Genomic DNA, 11,307 nt, shown 5'->3' with positions numbered 1-11,307 from the left:
CACACACACACACACACACACACACACACACACACACACACACACACACACGCACACGCACACGCACACGCACACGCACACGCACACACACAAAGTGTGAAAAAATATATATATTAAAAAATAAAACCATTTGTTTCTAACTACAGACTTGCTGCTTAAAATCAAACTGCTGGTAATTTTTTGGTGTGTTTTAAAGTCCTTCATGTGTGAAGCAAATCCTTTTTTTACTACAGAGTGCACTGCTGATAAACTACTGATGTCAGATAAACTGCTGATAAACTACTGATGTCAGATAAACTACTGATGTCAGATAAACTACTGATGTCAGATAAACTGCTGATAAACTGCTGATGTCAGATAAACTGCTGATGTCAGATAAACTACTGATGTCAGATAAACTGCTGATGTCAGATAAACTACTGATGTCAGATAAACTGCTGATGTCAGATAAACTGCTGATGTCAGATAAACTGCCAGATAAACTGCCATATAAACTACTGATGTCAGATAAACTGCTGATGTCAGATAAACTGCCAGATAAACTGCCAGATAAACTGCTGATGTCAGATAAACTACTGATGTCAGATAAACTGCCAGATAAACTGCTGATGGCAGATAAACTGCTGATGTCAGATAACTGCTGATGTCAGATAAACTATTGATGTCAGATAAACTGCTGATGTCAGATAACTGCTGATGTCAGATAAACTATTGATGTCAGATAAACTGCTGATGTCAGTTAAACTACTGATGGCAGATAAACTGCTGATGTCAGATAAACTGCCAGATAAACTGCTGATGCCAGATGAACTGCTGATGCCAGATAAACTGCTGATGTCAGATAAACTGCCAGATAAATGGTCAGATAAACTACTGATGGCAGATAAACTGCTGATGTCAGATAACTGCTGATGTCAGATAAACTGCTGATGCCAGATAAACTGCTGATGTCAGATAACTGCTGATGTCAGATAAACTGCCAGATAAACTGCTGATGTCAGATAAACTGCCAGATAAACTGCTGATGTCAGATAAACTACTGATGTCAGATAAACTGCCAGATAAACTGCTAGATGCCAGATAAACTGCTAGATGCCAGATAAACTGCCAGATGTCAGATAAACTGCTGATGTCAGATAAACTACTGATGTCAGATAAACAACTGATGTCAGATAAACTGCTGATAAACTACTGATGTCAGATAAACTGCTGATGTCAGAAAAACTGCCAGATAAACTGCCAGATAAACTACTGATGTCAGATAAACTGCTGATGTCAGATAAACTGCTGATGTCAGATAAACTGCCAGATAAACTGCCAGATAAACTGCTGATGTCAGATAAACTACTGATGTCAGATAAACTTCTGATGTCAGATAAACTACTGATGGCAGATAAACTGCTGATGTCAGATAACTGCTGATGTCAGATAAACTGCTGATGCCAGATAAACTGCTGATGTCAGATAAACTGCCAGATAAACTGCTGATGTCAGATAAACTGCTGATGTCAGATAAACTGCCAGATAAACTGCTGATGTCAGATAAACTACTGATGTCAGATAAACTGCCAGATAAACTGCTGATGTCAGATAAACTACTGATGGCAGATAAACTGCTGATGTCAGATAACTGCTGATGTCAGATAAACTGCTGATGCCAGATAAACTGCTGATGTCAGATAACTGCTGATGTCAGATAAACTGCCAGATAAACTGCTGATGTCAGATAAACTGCCAGATAAACTGCTGATGTCAGATAAACTACTGATGTCAGATAAACTGCCAGATAAACTGCTGATGCCAGATGAACTGCTGATGCCAGATAAACTGCTGATGTCAGATAAACTGCCAGATAAACGGTCAGATAAACTGCCAGATGCCAGATAAACTGCTAGATGCCAGTTAAACTGCTAGATGCCAGATAAACTGCTAGATGCCAGATAAACTGCCAGATGCCAGATAAACTGCCAGATGGCTTTTTTTTTCTTCTAATTTCCATTTTGCCAAGAAGCCTCTAATTCTGGAGTGGAGAGGGCAGGGAGCAGGGCACGCCAGGGAAAGAGGGCACGAGGAGAAGGCCAGACTGCTACCCGGCCGCCACGGCAACCACCCCTGCCCACCCCGCTCTGGCGTCCAGCCTACCCCACCGCACCATGCCCAGCTCCCCCCGCCCCACCCTGCCGAGCCAACCCAGCTCTGCTCTGTCCACTCTGACTATTTAATCTGCAGGGCCTGAGCAGCACTACCACTATAGTTCTATAGCTCTACAATTTAACATCTGCCCCACTGCAGACTGATGCTTCCTGCCAACCCTGCATCCGGGATTTAAAGAAAGAGAGGGACGAGGGAGAGACAGAGGGAGAGAAAGAGAGCGAGAGAGCGAGAGATAAAGAGAGAGAGAGGGAAGGGGAGAGAGATATAGAGAGTGAAAGAGATAAAGAGAGAGAGAGGGAAGGGGAGAGAGATATAGAGCGCGAAAGAGATAAAGAGAGAGAGAGGGAAGGGGAGAGAGATATAGAGAGCGAAAGAGATAAAGAGAGACAGACAGACACGATTGACTCAATGAGGGGCTTAAGGCTTAATGCCGAGGGAAATACATACTGTAGTAGGTGACATTGTGTTAATGACCTAATATAATTCAATCTAAGAGAAGCAAAAAGCCACTTTCAGTCATTTAATGTGAGACCGTTTTCTTTGCAGCCCAGCGCTGTGCTTTCTGAGAAGATGTTTTCAGGCTTAATCACATCTGAAGGCCCTGGCAGACTGTCTGTCTGTCTGTCTGTGAACGCCAACTAGTATCAACTCGCAACACAACCCACAGAGACCAGATACAGACTGGGTTTTTTCAAAGCAGCATTCCACTAGTTTCTACATTATTCACTTGGCGATAATGTCTATCACCATGATAGAGTCTGCCAGTGTAGAGAGTGAAAATACTCTAGTTCCATAAGATTTTTATCACCATTCAACTTGTGTCTCATCATTCAGCTACAGTCCATTTCTAGCACACACACACATGCTTTTCGTTCTCACTATTCACCCTCTGGTCTTTGGACCTCAGGGGGCTTAGCACCTAAAAGCCTCACAATTTTTTTTACAAATGCATAATTGAGAGTGATCCTGTCGGGCTGTATCACCGCCTGGTACGGCAATAGTAAAGGATCAGATAAACTGCACCGCCCACAACCGCAAAGCTCTCCGGAAGGTGGTGCAATCTGCACAACGAATCACCGGGGGCAAACTTCCCGCCCTCCTGGACACCTACACCACCCGATGCCATAGGAAGGCCAAAAGAATCATCAAGGACATCAACCACCCGAGCCACTGCCTGTTCGCCCTGCTATCATCCATCCAAAAGTCAAGGTCAGTACAGGTGCATCAAAGCCGGGACCGAGAGACTGAAAAACAGCTTTTATCTCAAGGCCATCAGACTGCTAAACAGCCATCACTAGCACATCAGAGGCTGCTGCCTATAGACAGACTACCCCTATACCATCAGACTGCTAAACAGCCATCACTAGCACATCAGAGGCAGCTGCCTATAGACAGACTACCCCTATACCATCAGACTGCTAAACAGCCATCACTAGCACATCAGAGGCTGCTGCCTATAGACAGACTACCCCTATACCATCAGACTGCTAAACAGCCATCACTAGCACATCAGAGGCTGCTGCCTATAGACAGACTACCCCTATACCATCAGACTGCTAAACAGCCATCACTAGCACATCAGAGGCTGCTGCCTATAGACATAGATTAGGAATCACTGGCCACATTCAGGAATGGATCACGAGCCACTTTAATAATGCTTCCGTTTTTTGCATTACTCATATGTATAAACACTCCACACTATTCTACTGTATCTTAGTCCCTTTTAAATTGTGTTTACATATTACATCAAATCAAATCAAATCAAATCGAATCAAATTTTATTTGCCACATACACATGGTTAGCAGATGTTAATGCGAGTGTAGCGAAATGCTTGTGCTTCTAGTTCCGACAATGCAGTAATAACCAACAAGTAATCTAACTAACAATTCCAAAACTACTGTCTTATACACAGTGTAAGGGGATAAAGAATATGTACATAAGGATATATGAATGAGTGATGGTACAGAGCAGCATAGGCAAGATACAGTAGATGGTATCGAGTACAGTATATACATATGAGATGAGTATGTAAACAAAGTGGCATAGTTAAAGTGGCTAGTGATACATGTATTACATAAGGATACAGTCGATGATATAGAGTACAGTATATACGTATGCATATGAGATGAATAATGTAGGGTAAGTAACATATGAGGTAGTATTGTTTAAAGTGGCTAGTGATATATTTACATCATTTCCCATCAATTCCCATTATTAGAGTGGCTGGAGTTGAGTCAGTGTCAGTGTGTTGGCAGCAGCCACTCAATGTTAGTGGTGGCTGTTTAACAGTCTGATGGCCTTGAGATAGAAGCTGTTTTTCAGTCTCTCGGTCCCAGCTTTGATGTCCCTGTACTGACCTCGCCTTCTGGATGATAACGGGGTGAACAGGCAGTGGCTCGGGTGGTTGATGTCCTTGATGATCTTTATGGCCTTCCTGTAACATCGGGTGGTGTAGGTGTCCTGGAGGGCAGGTAGTTTGCCCCCGGTGATGCGTTGTGCAGACCTCACTACCCTCTGGAGAGCCTTACGGTTGAGGGCGGAGCAGTTGCCGTACCAGGCGGTGATACAGCCCGCCAGGATGCTCTCGATTGTGCATCTGTAGAAGTTTGTGAGTGCTTTTGGTGACAAGCCGAATTTCTTCAGCCTCCTGAGGTTGAAGAGGCGCTGCTGCGCCTTCTTCACGATGCTGTCTGTGTGAGTGGACCAATTCAGTTTGTCTGTGATGTGCATGCCGAGGAACTTAAAACTCGCTACCCTCTCCACTACTGTTCCATCGATGTGGATAGGGGAGTGTTCCCTCTGCTGTTTCCTGAAGTCCACAATCATCTCCTTAGTTTTGTTGACGTTGAGTGTGAGGTTATTTTCCTGACACCACACTCCGAGGGCCCTCACCTCCTCCCTGTAGGCCATCTCGTCGTTGTTGGTAATCAAGCCTACCACTGTTGTGTCGTCCGCAAACTTGATGATTGAGTTGGAGGCGTGCGTGGCCACGCAGTCGTGGGTGAACAGGGAGTACAGGAGAGGGCTCAGAACGCACCCTTGTGGGGCCCCAGTGTTGAGGATCAGCGGGGAGGAGATGTTGTTGCCTACCCTCACCACCTGGGGCGGCCCGTCAGGAAGTCCAGTACCCAGTTGCACAGGGCGGGGTCGAGACCCAGGGTCTCGAGCTTGATGACAAGCTTGGAGGGTACTATGGTGTTGAATGCCGAGCTGTAGTCAATGAACAGCATTCTCACATAGGTATTCCTCTTGTCCAGATGGGTTAGGGCAGTGTGCAGTGTGGTTGAGATTGCATCGTCTGTGGACCTATTTGGGCGGTAAGCAAATTGGAGTGGGTCTAGGGTGTCAGGTAGGGTGGAGGTGATATGGTCCTTGACTAGTCTCTCAAAGCACTTCATGATGACGGAAGTGAGTGCTACGGGGCGGTAGTCGTTTAGCTCAGTTACCTTAGCTTTCTTGGGAACAGGAACAATGGTGGCCCTCTTGAAGCATGTGGGAACAGCAGACTGGTATAGGGATTGATTGAATATGTCCGTAAACACACCGGCCAGCTGCTCTGCGCATGCTCTGAGGGCGCGGCTGGGGATGCCGTCTGGGCCTGCAGCCTTGCGAGGGTTAACACGTTTAAATGTCTTACTCACCTCGGCTGCAGTGAAGGAGAGACCGCATGTTTTCATTGCAGGCCGTGTCAGTGGCACTGTATTGTCCTCAAAGCGGGCAAAAAAGTTATTTAGTCTGCCTGGGAGCAAGACATCCTGGTCCGTGACTGGGCTGGATTTCTTCCTGTAGTCCATGATTGACTGTAGACCCTGCCACATGCCTCTTGTGTCTGAGCCGTTGAATTGAGATTCTACTTTGTCTCTGTACTAACGCTTAGCTTGTTTGATAGCCTTGCGGAGGGAATAGCTGCACTGTTTGTATTCGGTCATGTTACCAGACACCTTGCCCTGATTAAAAGCAGTGGTTCGCGCTTTCAGTTTCACGTGAATGCTGCCATCAATCCACGGTTTCTGGTTAGGGAATGTTTTAATCGTTGCTATGGGAACGACATCTTCAACGCACGTTCTAATGAACTCGCACACCGAATCAGCGTATTCGTCAATATTGTTATCTGACGCAATACGAAACATATCCCAGTCCACGTGATGGAAGCAGTCTTGGAGTGTGGAGTCAGCTTGGTCGGACCAGCGTTGGACAGACCTCAGCGTGGGAGCCTCTTGTTTTAGTTTCTGTCTGTAGGCAGGGATCAACAAAATGGAGTCATGGTCAGCTTTTCCGAAAGGGGGGCGGGGCAGGGCCTTATATGCGTCGCGGAAGTTAGAGTAACAATGATCCAAGGTCTTTCCACCCCTGGTTGCGCAATCGATATGCTGATCAAATTTAGGGAGTCTTGTTTTCAGATTAGCCTTGTTAAAATCCCCAGCTACAATGAATGCAGCCTCCGGATAAATGGTTTCCAGTTTGCAAAGAGTTAAATAAAGTTTGTTCAGAGCCATCGATGTGTCTGCTTGGGGGGGGATATATACGGCTGTGATTATAATCGAAGAGAATTCTCTTGGTAGATAATGCGGTCTACATTTGATTGTGAGGAATTCTAAATCAGGTGAACAGAAGGATTTGAGTTCCTGTATGTTTCTTTCATCACACCATGTCACGTTAGCCATAAGGCATTTCATATGTATATACTGTGTTGTATTCTACACCACACCACTGTATTCTATACCACACCACTGACTGTTACAACAGCCATCTCCAGCACATCAGAGGCTGCTGCCTACAGACATAGATTAGAAATCACAGGCCACTTTAATAATGTCTGCGTATCTTGCATTACTCATCTCATATGTATAAACTGTACTCTACACTATTCAACAGTATCTTAGTCACTTTAGCTGTGTGTAAATATTGTATCACCCATCTCATATGTATAAACTGTACTCTATACTATTCAACAGTATCTTAGTCACTTTAGTTGTGTGTAAATATTGTATCACCCATCTCATATGTATAAACTGTACTCTACACTATTCAACAGTATCTTAGTCACTTTAGCTGTGTGTAAATATTGTATCACCCATCTCATATGTATAAACTGTACTCTATACTATTCAACAGTATCTTAGTCACTTTAGCTGTGTGTAAATATTGTATCACCCATCTCATATGTATAAACTGTACTCTATACTATTCAACAGTATCTTAGTCACTTTAGCTGTGTGTAAATATTGTATCACCCATCTCATATGTATAAACTGTACTCTATACTATTCAACAGTATCTTAGTCACTTTAGCTGTGTGTAAATATTGTATCACCCATCTCATATGTACATACTGTACTCTACACTATTCAACAGTATCTTAGTCACTTTAGCTGTGTGTAAATATTGTATCACCCATCTCATATGTACATACTGTATACACTATTCAACAGTATCTTAGTCCAATGCTGCTCTGACATATATATATATATATATTCTTAATCCATTCCTTACTTAGACTTACATGTATTTTGTGTATATGTTGTGAAACGGTTAGATATTACTACACTGTCGGAGCTAGAAACACAAGCATTTCGCTACACCCGGAATAACATCTCCTAGACACATGTACGTGACCAATAAAATTTGATTTGATTTGACAAGAAAATGTGGAGAAACCAAAACCTGAAAAGAAAGATTTCCTACGGTACTTTGAGATGGTGTGTGTAGGCTTGGGCTTTAACCGTTTATACCATATACCGGGATATTTACCAATACCAATGGTATGATTTTCAATACTGTTTTTAAAAAACACAGGGGAGCATTATAAGTTAAATATAACTATAAGAAATATAAGATTTGTCAAATGAATTATATCCAGCTCAGGGCTCCAGCAATTGGTTTGCTAACTTGCTAGCTAAGTGGCTAGATGTCAAGATCAAGCTTCCTGGTTACAGCAGAGACATTCAATCCTGAGTGCCGGTTTCTTTAGCTAACATTGACTGGCCTTTCTGCTATCTTCAAAATATGAACATTCCATCATTAACGAGTCTCAAGAAGAACAGAGGGGTTGATCCTGATTCGATAACCCTCACAGCTATCGTCCAATGAATATCCAAATATTGGAACTCTTATCACTTTTTCTTCTCCACAGAACACATTGGTCTCTGGGGCTCCTGAGTGGCGCAATGGATTAGGACACTGCATCTCAGTGCAAGAGGTGTCACTGCAGTCCCTGGTTTGAATCCAGACTGCACCACATCCGGCCGGGATTGGGATTCCCATAGGGTGGTGCACAATTGGCCCAGCGTCGTCCGGGGTAGGCCGTCGTTGTAAATACAAATTTGTTCTTAACTGACTTGCCTAGTTAAATTAAATAAATAAATCTGGTTGCCAAGCAACCTTTTTTTTTGTCCAGTTGAAACCAGTCTGTCAAATGTTGCTAGCTCATGTCTAAAGTCTCAACCTAAATACACACTGCAATTCCAAACCACAAAACCTCTGCTTTGATTTGAAACCTGACGATATGACACCTTGCCTTAGCTAACAGCTAAAATGTTTGTTTTTGACTTTATCATTCTAATTCTATTAACAAGGCCCCACATGCATTCCTGCTATTTCCAACCACCAAATGAGCAACTCCACCGTAAATCCAGCTGCATATTGAACGTTGAGATTGCCTGAAAGGCCAGTATCTTTGGCAATGACGTAGTGGCAAGAAGCGGAATGTCAGCTAAACAGACTGGTACCCAGACTAGAGACAGTCAATCCCCTCCTGAATCAAGATCCCTTTTGCCTAAAATGTTTTGGTACAGAAAACATTGGTACAGAAACGGTATGAACAATTGAATACAACCCAACCATATTGGTGTATAGCGTTGCGTAGCGATTATGTAACTAAATCTGTGTCCTGTCTCCAGGGATCACCTTGTATGCCTGGCTCACAGATTTACCGGATTATATATCCGGAATGCCGCCATTCTCTGCTCCGCATCCATCTATTCTACAGTACTACCCACTTCCTGCAATCTACCATATGACCCGCCCACTGCAGCTCATTGATCCCTGTCCTCACTCTCACTTTTGAGTGACATGAGCAGCTGCCAATCTGGTACAGTACACCATGGCACTGATGTGTAAGTGTATCTGAGATTACTAGGGAGACTCGGGACTGGCGAGGTTTAGGACTGGGGAGGCTTGAGACTGGGGAGGCTCGGGACTGGGGAGGCTCGGGACTGGGGAGGCTCGGGATTGGGGAGGCTCGGGACTGGAGACGCTCGGGACTGGGGAGGCTCTGGACTGGGGAGGCTCGGGACTGGGGAGGCTCGGGACTGGGGAGGCTCTGGACTGGGACTGGGGAGGCTCGGGACTGGAGACGCTCGGGACTGGAGACGCTCGGGACTGGGGAGGCTCGGGACTGGGGAGGCTCGGGACTGGAGACGCTCAGGACTGGGGAGGCTCTGGACGGGGAGGCTCGGGACTGGGGAGGCTCGGGACTGGGGAGGCTCGGGACTGGAGACGCTCGGGACTGGGGAGGCTCGGGACTGGGGACGCTCGGGACTGGGGAGGCTCGGGCTGCGGACGCTCGGGACTGGAGACGCTCGGGACTGGGGAGGCTCGGGACTGGGGACGCTCGGGACTGGGGAGGCTCGGGTCTGCGGACGCTCGGGATTGTGTCTTTCACCATAAAAGTCCTATGACCAAGTTCAAGTTAGTATAGTTATACACACAGTGGGGTCAGATATGACTGACAGCCTTGATGAAGATGAGCAATAATACAATTGTTCAGAGAAAGACATTTTGTTTAACAAGTAATCGTGTTTTCCAGAAAAAACAAGGTAGGGGTCAAAATGATTGACAGCTCTAAAGAAGTATGCAATATTCCTAGCATGCTAATCTCTACATCTAGCTTGGGACTGGATGCATTTTACAGTTCGTTTTGGTTGCGTTTCATATTATTTTGACATGCTAACCTCTCACCATTACCAATAACAGGGGAGGTTAGCATGTCAAAATAATCTGAAACACAACCAAAACGAACTGTAAAATGCATCCAGTCCCAAACTTGATGTAGAGGTTAGCATGTCTTGGGGGGGTATGATCTTTGTTGACCCTCTGTAAATTTCTCAGTCATCATTATTCACAATTTATTCAGGATGATCTGTAATCCTGGTAGCGGCCACATGAATGTCGAAGTGTTTAGAAACGTATTCTATGTCTTATTGACAATGAAAGTGATTCCAAAATGCATTATTTATCATTCATTTCTGTTGGGCATAAAATAATATGAAACACAACCAAAGCAAACAGCAAATGCATCCAACAAGTTTGTAGAGTCACAAGCTAAACGTTTGACTCCTTTGTTTATAAGAATCTTTAGGGGTGTCAATTGTTATTTCTCCAAGCAATTGTATTAGCATAAAATAATATAATTTCCTCTATAGCACAGTATTTTAATTATTTATTTTACACTGTCATTATTGCTCATCTTTATCAAGGGTGTGTCACGCCCTGGTCTTAGTATTTTGTGTTTTCTTTATTTATTTGGTCAGGCCAGGGTGTGACATGGGTTTATTTTGTGGTGTGTTTGTGTATTGTTTTTTTGTTGTAGGTTTTGGGATTGTAGGTTTTGGGATTGTGGCTTAGTGGGGTGTTCTAGCAAAGTCTATGGTTGCCTGAGGCGGTTCTCAATAATAAGAATTTGTTCTTAACTGACTTGCCTAGTAAAATAAAGGTTAAAAAAAAAAAAAAATCAGAGGCAGGTGTTTATCGTTGTCTCTGATTGGGAACCATATTTAGGCAGCCATATTCTTTGAGTGTTTGGTGGGTGATTGTTCCTGTCTCTGTGTTTGTTGTTCACCAGATAGGCTGTATAGGTTTTCACATTCCGTTTGTTGTTTTTGTATTGTTCGTGTTTCATCTTAATTAAAGATGTATATTATTAACCACGCTGCATTTTGGTCCGACTCTCCTTCGACGGAGGAAAACCGTAACAGGGTGTCAATAATTTCGGACCCCACTGTATATTTAGTAAGAAAAAATGTCAAACAAAATGTACGCATTTTGTGCTTTTGAATGCACAAAAAACAACTTTACTTTATAATTTAAAAAACTTTACTTTAGAAAAAAAAAATCCTTTACTTTTGAATAAAAACACGTGCTTCCTTATTAGT

The 11,307-nt window shown here is 43.8% G+C and overlaps 1 protein-coding gene across 1 annotated transcript in view; it reads right to left on the bottom strand.

Annotated features, from left to right (window-relative positions):
- Window positions 1-11,307, bottom strand: part of LOC112260936 (sodium channel protein type 4 subunit alpha B-like) — a 124,892-nt gene that overhangs the window by 25,943 nt on the left and 87,642 nt on the right. The gene's annotated exons all lie outside the window — the stretch shown is intronic.

Source organism: Oncorhynchus tshawytscha, linkage group LG10 (assembly GCF_018296145.1).
Source record: "Oncorhynchus tshawytscha isolate Ot180627B linkage group LG10, Otsh_v2.0, whole genome shotgun sequence".
Classification (NCBI taxonomy): Eukaryota; Metazoa; Chordata; class Actinopteri; order Salmoniformes; family Salmonidae; genus Oncorhynchus; species Oncorhynchus tshawytscha.
Note: the sequence above shows the minus strand (reverse complement) of the source record. Positions and strands in the feature narration are given on the sequence as shown.